General features: G+C 47.9%; 1 protein-coding gene and 5 long non-coding RNA genes across 13 annotated transcripts in view; 5 read left to right on the plus strand and 1 right to left on the minus strand.

Annotated features, from left to right (window-relative positions):
• The window catches only part of LOC142775397 (uncharacterized), a 123,174-nt gene that overhangs the window by 20,875 nt on the left and 78,565 nt on the right, over positions 1 to 23,734 (minus strand). The gene's annotated exons all lie outside the window — the stretch shown is intronic.
• Positions 6,442 to 7,961, plus strand: LOC142776850 (uncharacterized). The gene is made up of 3 exons (XR_012887839.1): positions 6,442 to 6,591; positions 6,830 to 7,547; positions 7,787 to 7,961. It is a non-coding gene; the product is annotated as an uncharacterized LOC142776850 (long non-coding RNA).
• LOC142775389 (uncharacterized) lies at positions 11,542 to 15,567 on the plus strand. Of its 3 annotated transcripts, XR_012886744.1 has the most exons (7): positions 11,542 to 11,694; positions 12,253 to 12,970; positions 13,210 to 13,289; positions 13,528 to 13,607; positions 13,847 to 13,945; positions 14,166 to 14,245; positions 14,485 to 15,567. It is a non-coding gene; the product is annotated as an uncharacterized LOC142775389 (long non-coding RNA). The 3 variants fall into 3 exon arrangements; XR_012886745.1 differs by lacking the exon at positions 11,542 to 11,694 and having other exon boundaries at positions 11,933 to 12,970; positions 13,528 to 13,626; XR_012886743.1 differs by lacking the exon at positions 11,542 to 11,694 and having other exon boundaries at positions 11,935 to 12,970.
• Positions 16,960 to 19,356, plus strand: LOC142776851 (uncharacterized). 5 transcript variants are annotated; one of them, XR_012887841.1, is made up of 7 exons: positions 16,960 to 17,116; positions 17,356 to 17,435; positions 17,675 to 17,754; positions 17,994 to 18,073; positions 18,312 to 18,391; positions 18,631 to 18,729; positions 18,950 to 19,356. It is a non-coding gene; the product is annotated as an uncharacterized LOC142776851 (long non-coding RNA). The 5 variants fall into 5 exon arrangements; XR_012887842.1 differs by having other exon boundaries at positions 16,962 to 17,435; positions 18,950 to 19,029; positions 19,269 to 19,351; XR_012887844.1 differs by having other exon boundaries at positions 16,960 to 17,435; positions 17,675 to 17,773.
• LOC142776852 (uncharacterized) lies at positions 20,604 to 22,380 on the plus strand. 2 transcript variants are annotated; one of them, XR_012887846.1, is made up of 4 exons: positions 20,604 to 20,942; positions 21,182 to 21,581; positions 21,821 to 21,900; positions 22,140 to 22,380. It is a non-coding gene; the product is annotated as an uncharacterized LOC142776852 (long non-coding RNA). The 2 variants fall into 2 exon arrangements; XR_012887845.1 differs by lacking the exon at positions 20,604 to 20,942 and having other exon boundaries at positions 20,956 to 21,581.
• LOC142776853 (uncharacterized) lies at positions 22,550 to 23,687 on the plus strand. Its single transcript, XR_012887847.1, has 3 exons — positions 22,550 to 22,856; positions 23,096 to 23,194; positions 23,415 to 23,687. It is a non-coding gene; the product is annotated as an uncharacterized LOC142776853 (long non-coding RNA).

The following is a 23,734-nucleotide window of genomic DNA, read 5'->3' on the forward strand; positions in this document are numbered from 1 at the left end:
CTGGGCGTATGGATAAGCAATGGGACCGAGTACCTGAGGGAACACGAAATATACGTGACGACTAAAGGTAACAGGAATGCAGCAGTGATGAAAAATAGGGCACTGTGGAATTACAATAGGTATGATGTTGTGAGAGGAATATTGAAAGGGGTCAAGGTTCCTGGGCTGACGTTCGGCAATGCGGTCTTGTGCATGAGATCAGAAGTTCAAGCAAGATTAGAAATAAAGCAACGTGGAATAGGCAGGCTTGCTTTAGGAGCTCATGGGAATACACCAAATCAAGTAGTACAAGGTGATATGGGATGGACTTCATTTGAGGGCAGGGAAGCTAGCAGCAAGATAAAATTTGAGAAGCGATTGAGAGAAATGGGGAAGGAGCATTGGGCTAGGAAGTTTTTCAGCTACTTGTACATGAAAAATGTCGATTCAAAATGAGGAAGCGAACCAGGAAATTCACTGGTAAATACTTAGAAAACAGCAGGTGGCCAAACAAAAAAGAACTATCGGTTAAGAAGAAAGTGAAGGAAACGGAGACTGACTTGTGGAGAATGACCATGATTAAGAAGACCGCACTAGAGATCTATCGAACTTTTAAGCAGGAAATTGCCAAGGAAAGGATCTATGATAATACTCGGGGTAGTTCTCTACTGTTTGAGGCCAGGACGGGATTACTGCGAACCAAGACATATCGGGCCAAATACGAAGGGGTAGACACAGTATGCAGTGCGTGTGGAGAGGAAGAAGAAACTGCCGAACACTTGATAATGTTCTGTAAAGGGCTTCACCCTATAGTTCAGGATGACGGCGCAGAGTTTTTCAAAGCACTGGGGGTTTAGGAACCGGGAGGGAAAATACACTTTAAGCGGGTAGACTTGACTAGAATGAAGTTATCTGATTGGTGGCTAAAGTCAAGGCACGAGTGAAAATTAAACTCTTCACTGCAAAGTACAAATCCTCAAACTCACTTTTTAAAGAAAAAAAAATAAATCCAGTTTTTAGTTCATTAAGTATTACGGCTTGGGAGCGCTAGCCACCGCTCGATCTAAAGGGTACAGCCATATCCATCCATTCATTCATCCATCCAACATCACGGCGGCGGACGGTACTGCAGCAAAGCGTTTTTCACCTGCAGCCCATTGGGACGCGTCAGTCGAGAGTTGTTCAAGACCGACAACCGTACATCACTGTTTCAGAGGTTATGCAATGTCAAAGTGCTGCGTTGTTGCGTCGTCCGCCACAAGTGACGCTAGCGACCGACAACATTCTAGAATAAAGGAGGGAAACGGTGTGCCAGCTGCTTTTCTTCTCTTGCGGCAGGCAACTTTCTAGAGGAGGCGTTGGTTTTGCTTGATAGCACAGGGTAGTCATGATGAATAGTTCTCGTATTGCTAACATTGGGTGAAGTTTCGGTGGCTCTTTGTTCTCGTGCGCGCGTGGTAGCTGTGCTGGTGCGCTCGCGGGCGCGTGTTTTAGAATGAATTTACGCTCGCGAGGTTGGTTCGACTGCCAGCATGCGCCATTAGGTCGATTAGGCGAGGGCAGGTAGGCAGCAGGCACTATTCGAGAGGCTAGATCATTTTACGCGAAGAAAGCAAGACGCTTAGCTCAGACGATGCACTGAGTAGTACGGGAAACGCCAAACTACCGCAGGGCAAGAACAGTGGTAGGAATTTTGTGCAGCTCTTTCGGGGCCACTGATGAAACGTTTTGTTTATTCGTTTCTTCTAGAAGCCTTCCATCAGACCAATACTTGGCTGCCTTGGATCCCCTGATGACGATGCCCTGCGGATCCGGCCACAGTCTTTCGGTATGCAAGTTCCTTTTGGGTAAGCTTTGGAAATTCGCGATACAGAGCTCTGGCAGCAGCACTCGGATGTCAATTTATTGAACGATTTTATTGGTATTCCGGGCATATCTTAAAGGGCTATCGATGCACTGAGTAGTACGGGAGACGCCAAATTACCGCAGGGCGAGAACAGTGGTACGAATTCTGTGCAGCTCTTTCGGGGCCACTGATGGGACGGTTTGTTTATTCGTTTCTTCTAGAAAACCTTAGATGAGGCCAATACTTGGCTGCCTTGGATCCCCTGATGACGAAGCACTGCGGATCCGGCCACTGTCTTTCGGTATGCAAGTTCCTTTTGGGTAAGCTTTGGAAATTCGCGATAGAGAGCTCTGGCAGCAGCACTCGGATGTCAATTTATTGAACGATTTTATTGGTATTCCGGGCATATCTTAAAGAGCTATCGATGCACTGAGTAGTACCGGATACGCCAAATTACCGCAGGGCGAGAACAGTGGTACGAGTTTTGTGCAGCTCTTTCGGGCCACTGATGGAACGGTTTGTTTATTCGTTTCTTCTAGGAAGCCTTAGATGAGAGCAATACTTGGCTGCCTTGGATCCCCTGATGACGAAGCACTGCGGATCCGGCCACTGTCTTTCGGTATGCAAGTTCCTCTTGGGTAAGCTTTGGAAATTCGCGATAGAGAGCTCTGGCAGCAGCACTCGGATGTCAATTTACTGAACGATTTTATTGGCATTCCGGGCATATCTTAAGGTGCTATCGATGCACTGAGTAGTACGGGAGACGCCAAAATACCGCAGGGCGAGAACAGTGGTACGAATTCTGTGCAGCTCTTTCGGGGCCACTGATGGAACGGTTTGTTTATTCGTTTCTTCTAGAAAACCTTAGATGAGAGCAATACTTGGCTGCCTTGGATCCCCTGATGACGAAGCACTGCGGATCCGGCCACTGTCTTTCGGTATGCAAGTTCCTCTTGGGTAAGCATTGGAAATTCGCGATAGAGAGCTCTGGCAGCAGCACTCGGATGTCAATTTATTGAACGATTTTATTGGCATTCCGGGCATATCCTAAGGTGCTATCGATGCACTGAGTAGTACGGGAGACACCAAATTACCGCAGGGCGAGAACAGTGGTACGAATTTTGTGCAGCTCTTTCGGGGCCACTGATGGAACGGTTTGTTTATTCGTTTCTTCTAGAAAACCTTAGATGAGAGCAATAATTGGCTGCCTTGGATCCCCTGAAGACGAAGCACTGCGGATCCGGCCACAGTCTTTCGGTATGCAAGTTCCTCTTGGGTAAGCTTTGGAAATTCGCGATAGAGAGCTCTGGCAGCAGCACTCGGATGTCAATTTACTGAACGATTTTATTGGCATTCCGGGCATATCTTAAGGTGCTATCGATGCACTGAGTAGTACGGGAGACGCCAAATTACCGCAAGGCGAGAACAGTGGTACGAATTCTGTGCAGCTCTTTCGGGGCCACTGATGGAACGGTTTGTTTATTCGTTTCTTCTAGAAAAGCTTAGATGAGAGCAATACTTGGCTGCCTTGGATCCCCTGATGACGAAGCACTGCGGATCCGGCCACTGTCTTTCGGTATGCAAGTTCCTTTTGGGTAAGCTTTGGAAATTCGCGATAGAGAGCTCTGGCAGCAGCACTCGGATGTCAAGTTATTGAACGATTTTATTGGCATTCCGGGCATATCTTAAGGTGCTATCGATGCACTGAGTAGTACGGGAGACGCCAAATTACCGCAGGGCGAGAACAGTGGTACGAATTCTGTGCAGCTCTTTCGGGGCCACTGATGGAACGGTTTGTTTATTCGTTTCTTCTAGAAAACCTTAGATGAGAGCAATACTTGGCTGCCTTGGATCCCCTGATGACGAAGCACTGCGGATCCGGCCACTGTCTTTCGGTATGCAAGTTCCTCTTGGGTAAGCTTTGGAAATTCGCGATAGAGAGCTCTGGCAGCAGCACTCGGATGTCAATTTATTGAACGATTTTATTGGCATTCCGGGCATATCTTAAGGTGCTATCGATGCATTGAGTAGTACGGGAGACACAAAATTACCGCAGGGCGAGAACAGTGGTACGAATTTTGTGCAGCTCTTTCGGGGCCACAGATGGAACGGTTTGTTTATTCGTTTCTTCTAGAACACCTCAGATGAGGCCAATACTTGGCTGCCTTGGATCCCCTGATGACGAAGCACTGCGGATCTGGCCACTGTCTTTCGGTATGCAAGTTCCTTTTGGGTAAGCTTTGGAAATTCGCGATAGAGAGCTCTGGCAGAAGCACTCGGATGTCAATTTATTGAACGATTTTATTGGTATTCCGGGCATATCTTAAAGAGCTATCGATGCACTGAGTAGTACGGGAGACGCCAAATTACCGCAGGGCGAGAACAGTGGTACGAATTCTGTGCAGCTCTTTCGGGGCCACTGATGGAACGGTTTGTTTATTCGTTTCTTCTAGAAAACCTTAGATGAGAGCAATACTTGGCTGCCTTGGATCCCCTGATGACGAAGCACTGCGGATCCGGCCACTGTCTTTCGGTATGCAAGTTCCTCTTGGGTAAGCTTTGGAAATTCGCGATAGAGAGCTCTGGCAGCAGCACTCGGATGTCAATTTACTGAACGATTTTATTGGCATTCCGGGCATATCTTAAGGTGCTATCGATGCACTGAGTAGTACGGGAGACGCCAAATTACCGCAGGGCGAGAACAGTGGTACGAATTCTGTGCAGCTCTTTCGGGGCCACTGATGGAACGGTTTGTTTATTCGTTTCTTCTAGAAATCCTTAGATGAGAGCAATACTTGGCTGCCTTGGATCCCCTGATGACGAAGCACTGCGGATCCGGCCACTGTCTTTCGGTATGCAAATTCCTTTTGGGTAAGCTTTGGAAATTCGCGATAGAGAGCTCTGGCAGCAGCACTCGGATGTCAATTTATTGAACGATTTTATTGGCATTCCGGGCATATTTTAAGGTGCTATCGATGCACTGAGTAGTACGGGAGACGCCAAATTACCGCAGGGCGAGAACAGTGGTACGAATTCTGTGCAGCTCTTTCGGGGCCACTGATGGAACGGTTTGTTTATTCGTTTCTTCTAGAAAACCTTAGATGAGAGCAATACTTGGCTGCCTTGGATCCCCTGATGACGAAGCACTGCGGATCCGGCCACTGTCTTTCGGTATGCAAGTTCCTCTTGGGTAAGCTTTGGAAATTCGCGATAGAGAGCTCTGGCAGCAGCACTTGGATGTCAATTTATTGAACGATTTTATTGGCATTCCGGGCATATCTTAAGGTGCTATCGATGCATTGAGTAGTACGGGAGACACCAAATTACCGCAGGGCGAGAACAGTGGTACGAATTTTGTGCAGCTCTTTCGGGGCCACTGATGGAAAGGTTTGTTTATTCGTTTCTTCTAGAACACCTCAGATGAGGCCAATACTTGGCTGCCTTGGATCCCCTGATGACGAAGCACTGCGGATCCGGCCACTGTCTTTCGGTATGCAAGTTCCTTTTGGGTAAGCTTTGGAAATTCGCGATAGAGAGCTCTGGCAGCAGCACTCGGATGTCAATTTATTGAACGATTTTATTGGTATTCCGGGCATATCTTAAAGAGCTATCGATGCACTGAGTAGTACGGGAGACGCCAAAAAACCGCAGGGCGAGAACAGTGGTACGAATTCTGTGCAGCTCTTTCGGGGCCACTGATGGAACGGTTTGTTTATTCGTTTCTTCTAGAAAACCTTAGATGAGAGCAATACTTGGCTGCCTTGGATCCCCTGATGACGAAGCACTGCGGATCCGGCCACTGTCTTTCGGTATGCAAGTTCCTCTTGGTTAAGCTTTGGAAATTCGCGATGGAGAGCTCTGGCAGCAGCACTCGGATGTCAATTTATTGAACGATTTTATTGGTATTCCGGGCATATTTTAAGGTGCTATCGATGCATTAAGTAGTACGGGAGACACCAAATTACCGCAGGGCGAGAACAGTGGTACGAATTTAGTGCAGCTCTTTCGGGGCCACTGATGGAAAGGTTTGTTTATTCGTTTCTTCTAGAAATCCTTAGATGAGAGCAATACTTGGCTGCCTTATATACCCTGATGACGAAGCACTGCGGATCCGGCCACTGTCTTTCGGTATGCAAATTCCTTTTGGGTAAGCTTTGGAAATTCGCGATAGAGAGCTCTGGCAGCAGCACTCGGATGTCAATTTATTGAACGATTTTATTGGCATTCCGGGCATATTTTAAGGTGCTATCGATGCACTGAGTAGTACGGGATACGCCAAATTACCGCAGGGCGAGAACAGTGGTACGAATTCTGTGCAGCTCTTTCGGGGCCACTGATGGAACGGTTTGTTTATTCGTTTCTTCTAGAAAACCTTAGATGAGAGCAATACTTGGCTGCCTTGGATCCCCTGATGACGAAGCACTGCGGATCCGGCCACTGTCTTTCGGTATGCAAGTTCCTTTTGGGTAAGCTTTGGAAATTCGCGATAGAGAGCTCTGGCAGCAGCACTCGGATGTCAATTTATTGAACGATTTTATTGGCATTCCGGGCACATCGTAAGGTGCTATCGATGCACTGAGTAGTACGGGAGACGCCAAATTACCGCAGGGCGAGAACAGTGGTACGAATTCTGTGCAGCTCTTTCGGGGCCACTGATGGGACGGTTTGTTTATTCGTTTCTTCTAGAAAACCTTAGATGAGGCCAATACTTGGCTGCCTTGGATCCCCTGATGACGAAGCACTGCGGATCCGGCCACTGTCTTTCGGTATGCAAGTTCCTTTTGGGTAAGCTTTGGAAATTCGCGATAGAGAGCTCTGGCAGCAGCACTCGGATGTCAATTTATTGAACGATTTTATTGGTATTCCGGGCATATCTTAAAGAGCTATCGATGCACTGAGTAGTACCGGATACGCCAAATTACCGCAGGGCGAGAACAGTGGTACGAGTTTTGTGCAGCTCTTTCGGGCCACTGATGGAACGGTTTGTTTATTCGTTTCTTCTAGGAAGCCTTAGATGAGAGCAATACTTGGCTGCCTTGGATCCCCTGATGACGAAGCACTGCGGATCCGGCCACTGTCTTTCGGTATGCAAGTTCCTCTTGGGTAAGCTTTGGAAATTCGCGATAGAGAGCTCTGGCAGCAGCACTCGGATGTCAATTTACTGAACGATTTTATTGGCATTCCGGGCATATCTTAAGGTGCTATCGATGCACTGAGTAGTACGGGAGACGCCAAAATACCGCAGGGCGAGAACAGTGGTACGAATTCTGTGCAGCTCTTTCGGGGCCACTGATGGAACGGTTTGTTTATTCGTTTCTTCTAGAAAACCTTAGATGAGAGCAATACTTGGCTGCCTTGGATCCCCTGATGACGAAGCACTGCGGATCCGGCCACTGTCTTTCGGTATGCAAGTTCCTCTTGGGTAAGCATTGGAAATTCGCGATAGAGAGCTCTGGCAGCAGCACTCGGATGTCAATTTATTGAACGATTTTATTGGCATTCCGGGCATATCCTAAGGTGCTATCGATGCACTGAGTAGTACGGGAGACACCAAATTACCGCAGGGCGAGAACAGTGGTACGAATTTTGTGCAGCTCTTTCGGGGCCACTGATGGAACGGTTTGTTTATTCGTTTCTTCTAGAAAACCTTAGATGAGAGCAATAATTGGCTGCCTTGGATCCCCTGATGACGAAGCACTGCGGATCCGGCCACAGTCTTTCGGTATGCAAGTTCCTCTTGGGTAAGCTTTGGAAATTCGCGATAGAGAGCTCTGGCAGCAGCACTCGGATGTCAATTTACTGAACGATTTTATTGGCATTCCGGGCATATCTTAAGGTGCTATCGATGCACTGAGTAGTACGGGAGACGCCAAATTACCGCAAGGCGAGAACAGTGGTACGAATTCTGTGCAGCTCTTTCGGGGCCACTGATGGAACGGTTTGTTTATTCGTTTCTTCTAGAAAAGCTTAGATGAGAGCAATACTTGGCTGCCTTGGATCCCCTGATGACGAAGCACTGCGGATCCGGCCACTGTCTTTCGGTATGCAAGTTCCTTTTGGGTAAGCTTTGGAAATTCGCGATAGAGAGCTCTGGCAGCAGCACTCGGATGTCAAGTTATTGAACGATTTTATTGGCATTCCGGGCATATCTTAAGGTGCTATCGATGCACTGAGTAGTACGGGAGACGCCAAATTACCGCAGGGCGAGAACAGTGGTACGAATTCTGTGCAGCTCTTTCGGGGCCACTGATGGAACGGTTTGTTTATTCGTTTCTTCTAGAAAACCTTAGATGAGAGCAATACTTGGCTGCCTTGGATCCCCTGATGACGAAGCACTGCGGATCCGGCCACTGTCTTTCGGTATGCAAGTTCCTCTTGGGTAAGCTTTGGAAATTCGCGATAGAGAGCTCTGGCAGCAGCACTCGGATGTCAATTTATTGAACGATTTTATTGGCATTCCGGGCATATCTTAAGGTGCTATCGATGCATTGAGTAGTACGGGAGACACAAAATTACCGCAGGGCGAGAACAGTGGTACGAATTTTGTGCAGCTCTTTCGGGGCCAAGGATGGAACGGTTTGTTTATTCGTTTCTTCTAGAACACCTCAGATGAGGCCAATACTTGGCTGCCTTGGATCCCCTGATGACGAAGCACTGCGGATCCGGCCACTGTCTTTCGGTATGCAAGTTCCTTTTGGGTAAGCTTTGGAAATTCGCGATAGAGAGCTCTGGCAGCAGCACTCGGATGTCAATTTATTGAACGATTTTATTGGTATTCCGGGCATATCTTAAAGAGCTATCGATGCACTGAGTAGTACGGGAGACGCCAAATTACCGCAGGGGGAGAACAGTGGTACGAATTCTGTGCAGCTCTTTCGGGGCCACTGATGGAACGGTTTGTTTATTCGTTTCTTCTAGAAAACCTTAGATGAGAGCAATACTTGGCTGCCTTGGATCCCCTGATGACGAAGCACTGCGGATCCGGCCACTGTCTTTCGGTATGCAAGTTCCTCTTGGGTAAGCTTTGGAAATTCGCGATAGAGAGCTCTGGCAGCAGCACTCGGATGTCAATTTACTGAACGATTTTATTGGCATTCCGGGCATATCTTAAGGTGCTATCGATGCACTGAGTAGTACGGGAGACGCCAAATTACCGCAGGGCGAGAACAAAGGTACGAATTCTGTGCAGCTCTTTCGGGGCCACTGATGGAACGGTTTGTTTATTCGTTTCTTCTAGAAATCCTTAGATGAGAGCAATATTTGGCTGCCTTGGATACCCTGATGACGAAGCACTGCGGATCCGGCCACTGTCTTTCGGTATGCAAATTCCTTTTGGGTAAGCTTTGGAAATTCGCGATAGAGAGCTCTGGCAGCAGCACTCGGATGTCAATTTATTGAACGATTTTATTGGCATTCCGGGCATATTTTAAGGTGCTATCGATGCACTGAGTAGTACGGGATACGCCAAATTACCGCAGGGCGAGAACAGTGGTACGAATTCTGTGCAGCTCCTTCGGGGCCACTGATGGAACGGTTTGTTTATTCGTTTCTTCTAGAAAACCTTAGATGAGAGCAATACTTGGCTGCCTTGGATCCCCTGATGACGAAGCACTGCGGATCCGGCCACTGTCTTTCGGTATGCAAGTTCCTCTTGGGTAAGCTTTGGAAATTCGCGATAGAGAGCTCTGGCAGCAGCACTTGGATGTCAATTTATTGAACGATTTTATTGGCATTCCGGGCATATCTTAAGGTGCTATCGATGCATTGAGTAGTACGGGAGACACCAAATTACCGCAGGGCGAGAACAGTGGTACGAATTTTGTGCAGCTCTTTCGGGGCCACTGATGGAAAGGTTTGTTTATTCGTTTCTTCTAGAACACCTCAGATGAGGCCAATACTTGGCTGCCTTGGATCCACTGATGACGAAGCACTGCGGATCCGGCCACTGTCTTTCGGTATGCAAGTTCCTTTTGGGTAAGCTTTAAAAATTCGCGATAGAGAGCTCTGGCAGCAGCACTCGGATGTCAATTTATTGAACGATTTTATTGGCATTCCGGGCATATCTTAAGGTGCTATCGATGCACTGAGTAGTACGGGAGACACCAAATTACCGCAGGGAGAGAACAGTGGTACGAATTTTGTGCAGCTCTTTCGGGGCCACTGATGGAACGGTTTGTTTATTCGTTGCTTCTAGAAATCCTTAGATGAGAGCAATACTTGGCTGCCTTGGATCCCCTGATGACGAAGCACTGCGGATCCGGCCACTGTCTTTCGGTATGCAAGTTCCTCTTGGGTAAGCTTTGGAAATTCGCGATAGAGCGCTCTGGCAGCAGCACTCGGATGTCAATTTACTGAACGATTTTATTGGCATTCCGGGCATATCTTAAGGTGCTATCGATGCACTGAGTAGTACGGGAGACGCCAAATTACCGCAGGGCGAGAACAGTGGTACGAATTCTGTGCAGCTCTTTCGGGGCCACTGATGGAACGGTTTGTTTATTCGTTTCTTCTAGAAATCCTTAGATGAGAGCAATACTTGGCTGCCTTGGATACCCTGATGACGAAGCACTGCGGATCCGGCCACTGTCTTTCGGTATGCAAATTCCTTTTGGGTAAGCTTTGGAAATTCGCGATAGAGAGCTCTGGCAGCAGCACTCGGATGTCAATTTATTGAACGATTTTATTGGCATTCCGGGCATATTTTAAGGTGCTATCGATGCACTGAGTAGTACGGGAGACGCCAAATTACCGCAGGGCGAGAACAGTGGTACGAATTCTGTGCAGCTCTTTCGGGGCCACTGATGGAACGGTTTGTTTATTCGTTTCTTCTAGAAAACCTTAGGTGAGAGCAATACTTGGCTGCCTTGGATCCCCTGATGACGAAGCACTGCGGATCCGGCCACTGTCTTTCGGTATGCAAGTTCCTCTTGGGTAAGCTTTGGAAATTCGCGATAGAGAGCTCTGGCAGCAGCACTTGGATGTCAATTTATTGAACGATTTTATTGGCATTCCGGGCATATCTTAAGGTGCTATCGATGCATTGAGTAGTACGGGAGACACCAAATTACCGCAGGGCGAGAACAGTGGTACGAATTTTGTGCAGCTCTTTCGGGGCCACTGATGGAAAGGTTTGTTTATTCGTTTCTTCTAGAACACCTCAGATGAGGCCAATACTTGGCTGCCTTGGATCCCGTGATGACGAAGCACTGCGGATCCGGCCACTGTCTTTCGGTATGCAAGTTCCTTTTGGGTAAGCTTTGGAAATTCGCGATAGAGAGCTCTGGCAGCAGCACTCGGATGTCAATTTATTGAACGATTTTATTGGTATTCCGGGCATATCTTAAAGAGCTATCGATGCACTGAGTAGTACGGGAGACGCCAAATTACCGCAGGGCGAGAACAGTAGTACGAATTCTGTGCAGCTCTTTCGGGGCCACTGATGGAACGGTTTGTTTATTCGTTTCTTCTAGAAAACCTTAGATGAGAGCAATACTTGGCTGCCTTGGATCCCCTGATGACGAAGCACTGCGGATCCGGCCACTGTCTTTCGGTATGCAAGTTCCTCTTGGGTAAGCTTTGGAAATTCGCGATAGAGAGCTCTGGCAGCAGCACTCGGATGTCAATTTACTGAACGATTTTATTGGCATTCCGGGCATATCTTAAGGTGCTATCGATGCACTGAGTAGTACGGGAGACGCCAAATTACCGCAGGGCGAGAACAGTGGTACGAATTCTGTGCAGCTCTTTCGGGGCCACTGATGGAATGGTTTGTTTATTCGTTTCTTCTAGAAATCCTTAGATGAGAGCAATACTTGGCTGCCTTGGATACCCTGATGACGAAGCACTGCGGATCCGGCCACTGTCTTTCGGTATGCAAATTCCTTTTGGGTAAGCTTTGGAAATTCGCGATAGAGAGCTCTGGCAGCAGCACTCGGATGTCAATTTATTGAACGATTTTATTGGCATTCCGGGCATATTTTAAGGTGCTATCGATGCACTGAGTAGTACGGGAGACGCCAAATTACCGCAGGGCGAGAACAGTGGTACGAATTCTGTGCAGCTCTTTCGGGGCCACTGATGGAACGGTTTGTTTATTCGTTTCTTCTAGAAAACCTTAGATGAGAGCAATACTTGGCTGCCTTGGATCCCCTGATGACGAAGCACTGCGGATCCGGCCACTGTCTTTCGGTATGCAAGTTCCTCTTGGGTAAGCTTTGGAAATTCGCGATAGAGAGCTCTGGCAGCAGCACTTGGATGTCAATTTATTGAACGATTTTATTGGCATTCCGGGCATATCTTAAGGTGCTATCGATGCATTGAGTAGTACGGGAGACACCAAATTACCGCAGGGCGAGAACAGTGGTACGAATTTTGTGCAGCTCTTTCGGGGCCACTGATGGAAAGGTTTGTTTATTCGTTTCTTCTAGAAATCCTTAGATGAGAGCAATACTTGGCTGCCTTGGATACCCTGATGACGAAGCACTGCGGATCCGGCCACTGTCTTTCGGTATGCAAATTCCTTTTGGGTAAGCTTTGGAAATTCGCGATAGAGAGCTCTGGCAGCAGCACTCGGATGTCAATTTATTGAACGATTTTATTGGCATTCCGGGCATATTTTAAGGTGCTATCGATGCACTGAGTAGTACGGGATACGCCAAATTACCGCAGGGCGAGAACAGTGGTACGAATTCTGTGCAGCTCTTTCGGGGCCACTGATGGAACGGTTTGTTTATTCGTTTCTTCTAGAAAACCTTAGATGAGAGCAATACTTGGCTGCCTTGGATCCCCTGATGACGAAGCACTGCGGATCCGGCCACTGTCTTTCGGTATGCAAGTTCCTCTTGGGTAAGCTTTGGAAATTCGCGATAGAGAGCTCTGGCAGCAGCACTCGGATGTCAATTTATTGAACGATTTTATTGGCATTCCGGGCACATCGTAAGGCGCTATCGATGCACTGAGTAGTACGGGAGACACCAAATTACGGCAGGGCGAGAACAGTGGTACGAATTCTGTGCAGCTCTTTCGGGGCCACTGATGGAACGGTTTGTTTATTCGTTTCTTCTAGAAAACCTTAGAAGAGAGCAATACTTGGCTGCCTTGGATCCCCTGATGACGAAGCACTGCGTATCCGGCCACTGTCTTTCGGTATGCAAGTTCCTCTTGGGTAAGCTTTGGAAATTCGCGATAGAGAGCTCTGGCAGCAGCACTCGGATGTCAATTTATTGAACGATTTTATTGGCATTCCGGGCACATCGTAAGGTGCTATCGATGCACTGAGTAGTACGGGTGACACCAAATTACCGCAGGGCGAGAACAGTGGTACGAATTTTGTGCAGCTCTTTCGGGGCCACTGATGGAACGGTTTGTTTATTCGTTTCTTCTAGAAAACCTTAGATGAGAGCAATACTTGGCTGCCTTGGATCCCCTGATGATGAAGCACTGCGGATCCGGCCACTGTCTTTCGGTATGCAAATTCCTCTTGGGTAAGCTTTGGAAATTCGCGATAGAGAGCTCTGGCAGCAGCACTCGGATGTCAATTTACTGAACGATTTTATTGGCATTCCGGGCATATCTTAAGGGGCTATCGATGCACTGAGTAGTACGGGAGACACCAAATTACCGCAGGGCGAGAACAGTGGTACGAATTTTGTGCAGCTCTTTCGGGCCACTGATGGAACGGTTTGTTTATTCGTTTCTTCTAGAAAACCTTAGATGAGAGCAATACTTGGCTGCCTTGGATCCCCTGATGACGAAGCACTGCGTATCCGGCCACTGTCTTTCGGTATGCAAGTTCCTCTTGGGTAAGCTTTGGAAATTCGCGATAGAGAGCTCTGGCAGCAGCACTCGGATGTCAATTTATTGAACGATTTTATTGGCATTCCGGGCATATCTTAAGGTGCTATCGATGCACTGAGTAGTACGGGAGACACCAAATTACCGCAGGGCGAGAACAGTGGTACGAATTTTGTGCAGCTCTTTCGGGGCCACTGATGGAACGGTTTGTTTATTCGTTTCTTCTAGAAAACCTTAGATGATAGCAATACTTGGCTGCCTTGGATCCCCTGATGACGAAGCACTGCGGATCCCGCCACTGTCTTTCGGTGTGCAAGTTCCTCTTGGGTAAGCTTTGGAAATTCGCGATAGAGAGCTCTGGCAGCAGCACTCGGATGTCAATTTACTGAACGATTTTATTGGCATTCCGGGCATATCTTAAGGTGCTATCGATGCACTGAGTAGTACGGGAGACGCCAAATTACCGCAGGGCGAGAACAGTGGTACGAATTCTGTGCAGCTCTTTCGGGGCCACTGATGTAACGGTTTGTTTATTCGTTTCTTCTAGAAAACCTTAGATGAGAGGAAAACTTGGCTGCCTTGGATCCCCTGATGACCAAGCACTGCGGATCCGGCCACTGTCTTTCGGTATGCAAGTTCCTTTTGGGTAAGCATTAAAAATTCGCGATAGAGAGCTCTGGCAGCAGCACTCGGATGTCAATTTATTGAACGATTTTATTGGCATTCCGGGCGTATCTTAAGGTGCTATCGATGCACTGAGTAGTACGGGAGACACCAATTTACCGCAGGGCGAGAACAGTGGTACGAATTTTGTGCAGCTCTTTCGGGGCCACTGATGGAATGGTTTGTTTATTCGTTTCTTCTAGAACACCTTAGATGAGGCCAATACTTGGCTGCCTTGGATCCCCTGATGACGAAGCACTGCGGATCCGGCCACTGTCTTTCGGTATGCAAATTCCTTTTGGGTAAGCTTTGGAAATTCGCGATAGAGAGCTCTGGCAGCAGCACTCGGATGTCAATTTATTGAACGATTTTATTGGCATTCCGGGCATATTTTAAGGTGCTATCGATGCACTGAGTAGTACGGGATACGCCAAATTACCGCAGGGCGAGAACAGTGGTACGAATTCTGTGCAGCTCTTTCGGGGCCACTGATGGAACGGTTTGTTTATTCGTTTCTTCTAGAAAACCTTAGATGAGAGCAATACTTGGCTGCCTTGGATCCCCTGATGACGAAGCACTGCGGATCCGGCCACTGTCTTTCGGTATGCAAGTTCCTCTTGGGTAAGCTTTGGAAATTCGCGATAGAGAGCTCTGGCAGCAGCACTTGGATGTCAATTTATTGAACGATTTTATTGGCATTCCGGGCATATCTTAAGGTGCTATCGATGCATTGAGTAGTACGGGAGACACCAAATTACCGCAGGGCGAGAACAGTGGTACGAATTTTGTGCAGCTCTTTCGGGGCCACTGATGGAAAGGTTTGTTTATTCGTTTCTTCTAGAACACCTCAGATGAGGCCAATACTTGGCTGCCTTGGATCCACTGATGACGAAGCACTGCGGATCCGGCCACTGTCTTTCGGTATGCAAGTTCCTTTTGGGTAAGCTTTAAAAATTCGCGATAGAGAGCTCTGGCAGCAGCACTCGGATGTCAATTTATTGAACGATTTTATTGGCATTCCGGGCATATCTTAAGGTGCTATCGATGCACTGAGTAGTACGGGAGACACCAAATTACCGCAGGGAGAGAACAGTGGTACGAATTTTGTGCAGCTCTTTCGGGGCCACTGATGGAACGGTTTGTTTATTCGTTGCTTCTAGAAATCCTTAGATGAGAGCAATACTTGGCTGCCTTGGATCCCCTGATGACGAAGCACTGCGGATCCGGCCACTGTCTTTCGGTATGCAAGTTCCTCTTGGGTAAGCTTTGGAAATTCGCGATAGAGAGCTCTGGCAGCAGCACTCGGATGTCAATTTACTGAACGATTTTATTGGCATTCCGGGCATATCTTAAGGTGCTATCGATGCACTGAGTAGTACGGGAGACGCCAAATTACCGCAGGGCGAGAACAGTGGTACGAATTCTGTGCAGCTCTTTCGGGGCCACTGATGGAACGGTTTGTTTATTCGTTTCTTCTAGAAATCCTTAGATGAGAGCAATACTTGGCTGCCTTGGATACCCTGATGACGAAGCACTGCGGATCCGGCCACTGTCTTTCGGTATGCAAATTCCTTTTGGGTAAGCTTTGGAAATTCGCGATAGAGAGCTCTGGCAGCAGCACTCGGATGTCAATTTATTGAACGATTTTATTGGCATTCCGGGCATATTTTAAGGTGCTATCGATGCACTGAGTAGTACGGGAGACGCCAAATTACCGCAGGGCGAGAACAGTGGTACGAATTCTGTGCAGCTCTTTCGGGGCCACTGATGGAACGGTTTGTTTATTCGTTTCTTCTAGAAAACCTTAGATGAGAGCAATACTTGGCTGCCTTGGATCCCCTGATGACGAAGCACTGCGGATCCGGCCACTGTCTTTCGGTATGCAAGTTCCTCTTGGGTAAGCTTTGGAAATTCGCGATAGAGAGCTCTGGCAGCAGCACTTGGATGTCAATTTATTGAACGATTTTATTGGCATTCCGGGCATATCTTAAGGTGCTATCGATGCATTGAGTAGTACGGGAGACACCAAATTACCGCAGGGCGAGAACAGTGGTACGAATTTTGTGCAGCTCTTTCGGGGCCACTGATGGAAAGGTTTGTTTATTCGTTTCTTCTAGAACACCTCAGATGAGGCCAATACTTGGCTGCCTTGGATCCCGTGATGACGAAGCACTGCGGATCCGGCCACTGTCTTTCGGTATGCAAGTTCCTTTTGGGTAAGCTTTGGAAATTCGCGATAGAGAGCTCTGGCAGCAGCACTCGGATGTCAATTTATTGAACGATTTTATTGGTATTCCGGGCATATCTTAAAGAGCTATCGATGCACTGAGTAGTACGGGAGACGCCAAATTACCGCAGGGCGAGAACAGTAGTACGAATTCTGTGCAGCTCTTTCGGGGCCACTGATGGAACGGTTTGTTTATTCGTTTCTTCTAGAAAACCTTAGATGAGAGCAATACTTGGCTGCCTTGGATCCCCTGATGACGAAGCACTGCGGATCCGGCCACTGTCTTTCGGTATGCAAGTTCCTCTTGGGTAAGCTTTGGAAATTCGCGATAGAGAGCTCTGGCAGCAGCACTCGGATGTCAATTTACTGAACGATTTTATTGGCATTCCGGGCATATCTTAAGGTGCTATCGATGCACTGAGTAGTACGGGAGACGCCAAATTACCGCAGGGCGAGAACAGTGGTACGAATTCTGTGCAGCTCTTTCGGGGCCACTGATGGAATGGTTTGTTTATTCGTTTCTTCTAGAAATCCTTAGATGAGAGCAATACTTGGCTGCCTTGGATACCCTGATGACGAAGCACTGCGGATCCGGCCACTGTCTTTCGGTATGCAAATTCCTTTTGGGTAAGCTTTGGAAATTCGCGATAGAGAGCTCTGGCAGCAGCACTCGGATGTCAATTTATTGAACGATTTTATTGGCATTCCGGGCATATTTTAAGGTGCTATCGATGCACTGAGTAGTACGGGAGACGCCAAATTACCGCAGGGCGAGAACAGTGGTACGAATTCTGTGCAGCTCTTTCGGGGCCACTGATGGAACGGTTTGTTTATTCGTTTCTTCTAGAAAAGCTTAGATGAGAGCAATACTTGGCTGCCTTGGATCCCCTGATGACGAAGCACTGCGGATCCGGCCACTGTCTTTCGGTATGCAAGTTCCTCTTGGGTAAGCTTTGGAAATTCGCGATAGAGAGCTCTGGCAGCAGCACTCGGATGTCAATTTATTGAACGATTTTATTGGCATTCCGGGCACATCGTAAGGTGCTATCGATGCACTGAGTAGTACGGGAGACACCAAATTACGGCAGGGCGAGAACAGTGGTACGAATTCTGTGCAGCTCTTTCGGGGCCACTGATGGAACGGTTTGTTTATTCGTTTCTTCTAGAAAACCTTAGATGAGAGCAATACTTGGCTGCCTTGGATCCCCTGATGACGAAGCACTGCGTATCCGGCCACTGTCTTTCGGTATGCAAGTTCCTCTTGGGTAAGCTTTGGAAATTCGCGATAGAGAGCTCTGGCAGCAGCACTCGGATGTCAATTTATTGAACGATTTTATTGGCATTCCGGGCACATCGTAAGGTGCTATCGATGCACTGAGTAGTACGGGTGACACCAAATTACCGCAGGGCGAGAACAGTGGTACGAATTTTGTGCAGCTCTTTCGGGGCCACTGATGGAACGGTTTGTTTATTCGTTTCTTCTAGAAAACCTTAGATGAGAGCAATACTTGGCTGCCTTGGATCCCCTGATGATGAAGCACTGCGGATCCGGCCACTGTCTTTCGGTATGCAAGTTCCTCTTGGGTAAGCTTTGGAAATTCGCGATAGAGAGCTCTGGCAGCAGCACTCGGATGTCAATTTACTGAACGATTTTATTGGCATTCCGGGCATATCTTAAGGGGCTATCGATGCACTGAGTAGTACGGGAGACACCAAATTACCGCAGGGCGAGAACAGTGGTACGAATTTTGTGCAGCTCTTTCGGGCCACTGATGGAACGGTTTGTTTATTCGTTTCTTCTAGAAAACCTTAGATGAGAGCAATACTTGGCTGCCTTGGATCCCCTGATGACGAAGCACTGCGTATCCGGCCACTGTCTTTCGGTATGCAAGTTCCTCTTGGGTAAGCTATGGAAATTCGCGTTAGAGAGCTCTGGCAGCAGCACTCGGATGTCAATTTATTGAACGATTTTATTGGCATTCCGGGCATATCTTAAGGTGCTATCGATGCACTGAGTAGTACGGGAGACACCAAATTACCGCAGGGCGAGAACAGTGGTACGAATTTTGTGCAGCTCTTTCGGGGCCACTGATGGAACGGTTTGTTTATTCGTTTCTTCTAGAAAACCTTAGATGATAGCAATACTTGGCTGCCTTGGATCCCCTGATGACGAAGCACTGCGGATCCCGCCACTGTCTTTCGGTGTGCAAGTTCCTCTTGGGTAAGCTTTGGAAATTCGCGATAGAGAGCTCTGGCAGCAGCACTCGGATGTCAATTTACTGAACGATTTTATTGGCATTCCGGGCATATCTTAAGGTGCTATCGATGCACTGAGTAGTACGGGAGACGCCAAATTACCGCAGGGCGAGAACAGTGGTACGAATTCTGTGCAGCTCTTTCGGGGCCACTGATGTAACGGTTTGTTTATTCGTTTCTTCTAGAAAACCTTAGATGAGAGGAAAACTTGGCTGCCTTGGATCCCCTGATGACGAAGCACTGCGGATCCGGCCACTGTCTTTCGGTATGCAAGTTCCTTTTGGGTAAGCTTTAAAAATTCGCGATAGAGAGCTCTGGCAGCAGCACTCGGATGTCAATTTATTGAACGATTTTATTGGCATTCCGGGCGTATCTTAAGGTGCTATCGATGCACTGAGTAGTACGGGAGACACCAATTTACCGCAGGGCGAGAACAGTGGTACGAATTTTGTGCAGCTCTTTCGGGGCCACTGATGGAATGGTTTGTTTATTCGTTTCTTCTAGAACACCTTAGATGAGGCCAATACTTGGCTGCCTTGGATCCCCTGATGACGAAGCACTGCGGATCCGGCCACTGTCTTTCGGTATGCAAGTTCCTTTTGGGTAAGCTTTGGAAATTCGCGATAGAGAGCTCTGGCAGCAGCACTCGGATGTCAATTTATTGAACGCTTTTATTGGTATTCCGGGCATATCTTAAAGAGCTATCGATGCACTGAGTAGTACGGGATACGCCAAATTACCGCAGGGCGAGAACAGTGGTACGAATTCTGTGCAGCTCTTTCGGGGCCACTGATGGAACGGTTTGTTTATTCGTTTCTTCTAGAAAACCTTAGATGAGAGCAATACTTGGCTGCCTTGGATCCCCTGATGACGAAGCACTGCGGATCCGGCCACTGTCTTTCGGTATGCAAGTTCCTCTTGGGTAAGCTTTGGACATTCGCGATAGAGAGCTCTGGCAGCAGCACTCGGATGTCAATTTACTGAATGATTTTATTGGCATTCCGGGCATATCTTAAGGTGCTATCGATGCACTGAGTAGTACGGGAGACACCAAATTACCGCAGGGCGAGAACAGTGGTACGAATTTTGTGCAGCTCTTTCGGGCCACTGATGGAACGGTTTGTTTATTCGTTTCTTCTAGAAAACCTTACATGAGAGCAATACTTGGCTGCCTTGGATCCCCTGATGACGAAGCACTGCGGATCCGGCCACTGTCTTTCGGTATGCAAGTTCCTCTTGGGTAAGCTTTGGAAATTCGCGATAGAGAGCTCTGGCAGCAGCACTCGGATGTCAATTTATTGAACGATTTTATTGGCATTCCGGGCTTATTTTAAGGTGCTATCGATGCACTGAGTAGTACGGGAGACACCAAATTACCGCAGGGCGAGAACAGTGGTACGAATTTTGTGCAGCTCTTTCGGGGCCACTGATGGAACGGTTTGTTTATTCGTTTCTTCTAGAAAACCTTAGATGAGAGCAATACTTGGCTACCTTGGATCCCCTGATGACGAAGCACTGCGGATCCGGCCACTGTCTTTCGGTATGCAAGTTCCTCTTGGGTAAGCTTTGGAAATTCGCGATAGAGAGCTCTGGCAGCAGCACTCGGATGTCAATTTACTGAACGATTTTATTGGCATTCCGGGCATATCTTAAGGTGCTATCGATGCACTGAGTAGTACGGGAGACGCCAAATTACCGCAGGGCGAGAACAGTGGTACGAATTCTGTGCAGCTCTTTCGGGGCCACTGATGGAACGGTTTGTTTATTCGTTTCTTCTAGAAAACCTTAGATGAGAGCAATACTTGGCTGCCTTGGATCCCCTGATGACGAAGCACTGCGGATCCGGCCACTGTCTTTCGGTATGCAAGTTCCTCTTGGGTAAGCTTTGGAAATTCGCGATAGAGAGCTCTGGCAGCAGCACTCGGATGTCAATATACTGAACGATTTTATTGGCATTCCGGGCATATCTTAAGGTGCTATCGATGCACTGAGTAGTACGGGATACGCCAAATTACCGCAGGGCGAGAACAGTGGTACGAATTTTGTGCAGCTCTTTCGGGGCCACTGATGGAACGGTTTGTTTATTCGTTTCTTCTAGAAAACCTTAGTTGAGAGCAATACTTGGCTGCCTTGGATCCCCTGATGACGAAGCACTGCGGATCCGGCCACTGTCTTTCGGTATGCAAGTTCCTCTTGGGTAAGCTTTGAAAATTCGCGATAGAGAGCTCTGGCAGCAGCACTCGGATGTCAATTTATTGAACGATTTTATTGGCATTCCGGGCACATCGTAAGGTGCTATCGATGCACTGAGTAGTACGGGAGACGCCAAATTACCGCAGGGCGAGAACAGTGGTACGAATTTTGTGCAGCTCTTTCGGGGCCACTGATGGGACGGTTTGTTTATTCGTTTCTTCTAGAAAACCTTAGATGAGGCCAATACTTGGCTGCCTTGGATCCCCTGATGACGAAGCACTGCGGATCCGGCCACTGTCTTTCGGTATGCAAGTTCCTTTGGGGTAAGCTTTGGAAATTCGCGATAGAGAGCTCTGGCAGCAGCACTCGGATGTCAATTTATTGAACGATTTTATTGGTATTCCGGGCATATCTTAAAGAGCTATCGATGCACTGAGTAGTACGGGATACGCCAAAATACCGCAGGGCGAGAACAGTGGTACGAATTCTGTGCAGCTCTTTCGGGGCCACTGATGGAACGGTTTGTTTTTTTCGTTTCTTCTAGAAAACCTTAGATGAGAGCAATACTTGGCTGCCTTGGATCCCCTGATGACGAAGCACTGCGGATCCGGCTACTGTCTTTCGGTATGCAAGTTCCTCTTGGGTAAGCATTGGAAATTCGCGATAGAGAGCTCTGGCAGCAGCACTCGGATGTCAATTTATTGAACGATTTTATTGGCATTCCGGGCATATCCTAAGGTGCTATCGATGCACTGAGTAGTACGGGAGACACCAAATTACCGCAGGGCGAGAACAGTGGTACGAATTTTGTGCAGCTCTTTCGGGGCCACTGATGGAACGGTTTGTTTATTCGTTTCTTCTAGAAAACCTTAGATGAGAGCAATAATTGGCTACCTTGGATCCCCTGATGACGAAGCACTGCGGATCCGGCCACAGTCTTTCGGTATGCAAGTTCCTCTTGGGTAAGCTTTGGAAATTCGCGATAGAGAGCTCTGGCAGCAGCACTCGGATGTCAATTTACTGAACGATTTTATTGGCATTCCGGGCATATCTTAAGGTGCTATCGATGCACTGAGTAGTACGGGAGACGCCAAATTACCGCAAGGCGAGAACAGTGGTACGAATTCTGTGCAGCTCTTTCGGGGCCACTGATGGAACGGTTTGTTTATTCGTTTCTTCTAGAAAAGCTTAGATGAGAACAATACTTGGCTGCCTTGGATCCCCTGATGACGAAGCACTGCGGATCCGGCCACTGTCTTTCGGTATGCAAGTTCCTTTTGGGTAAGCTTTGGAAATTCGCGATAGAGAGCTCTGGCAGCAGCACTCGGATGTCAAGTTATTGAACGATTTTATTGGCATTCCGGGCATATCTTAAGGTGCTATCGATGCACTGAGTAGTACGGGAGACGCCAAATTACCGCAGGGCGAGAACAGTGGTACGAATTCTGTGCAGCTCTTTCGGGGCCACTGATGGAACGGTTTGTTTATTCGTTTCTTCTAGAAAACCTTAGATGAGAGCAATACTTGGCTGCCTTGGATCCCCTGATGACGAAGCACTGCGGATCCGGCCACTGTCTTTCGGTATGCAAGTTCCTCTTGGGTAAGCTTTGGAAATTCGCGATAGAGAGCTCTGGCAGCAGCACTCGGATGTCAATTTACTGAACGATTTTATTGGCATTCCGGGCATATCTTAAGGGGCTATCGATGCACTGAGTAGTACGGGAGACACCAAATTACCGCAGGGCGAGAACAGTGGTACGAATTTTGTGCAGCTCTTTCGGGCCACTGATGGAACGGTTTGTTTATTCGTTTCTTCTAGAAAACCTTAGATGAGAGCAATACTTGGCTGCCTTGGATCCCCTGATGACGAAGCACTGCGTATACGGCCACTGTCTTTCGGTATGCAAGTTCCTCTTGGGTAAGCTTTGGAAATTCGCGATAGAGAGCTCTGGCAGCAGCACTCGGATGTCAATTTATTGAACGATTTTATTGGCATTCCGGGCATATCTTAAGGTGCTATCGATGCACTGAGTAGTACGGGAGACACCAAATTACCGCAGGGCGAGAACAGTGGTACGAATTTTGTGCAGCTCTTTCGGGGCCACTGATGGAACGGTTTGTTTATTCGTTTCTTCTAGAAAACCTTAGATGATAGCAATACTTGGCTGCCTTGGATCCCCTGATGACGAAGCACTGCGGATCCCGCCACTGTCTTTCGGTGTGCAAGTTCCTCTTGGGTAAGCTTTCGAAATTCGCGATAGAGAGCTCTGGCAGCAGCACTCGGATGTCAATTTACTGAACGATTTTATATGCATTCCGGGCATATCTTAAGGTGCTATCGATGCACTGAGTAGTACGGGAGACGCCAAATTACCGCAGGGCGAGAACAGTGGTACGAATTCTGTGCAGCTCTTTCGGGGCCACTGATGTAACGGTTTGTTTATTCGTTTCTTCTAGAAAACCTTAGATGAGAGGAAAACTTGGCTGCCTTGGATCCCCTGATGACGAAGCACTGCGGATCCGGCCACTGCCTTTCGGTATGCAAGTTCCTCTTGGGTAAGCTTTGGAAATTCGCGATAGAGAGCTCTGGCAGCAGCACTCGGATGTCAATATACTGAACGATTTTATTGGCATTCCGGGCATATCTTAAGGTGCTATCGATGCACTGAGTAGTACGGGATACGCCAAATTACCGCAGGGCGAGAACAGTGGTACGAATTTTGTGCAGCTCTTTCGGGGCCACTGATGGAACGGTTTGTTTATTCGTTTCTTCTAGA

Source organism: Rhipicephalus microplus, chromosome X (genome assembly GCF_043290135.1).
Source record: "Rhipicephalus microplus isolate Deutch F79 chromosome X, USDA_Rmic, whole genome shotgun sequence".
Lineage (NCBI taxonomy): Eukaryota > Metazoa > Arthropoda > Arachnida > Ixodida > Ixodidae > Rhipicephalus > Rhipicephalus microplus.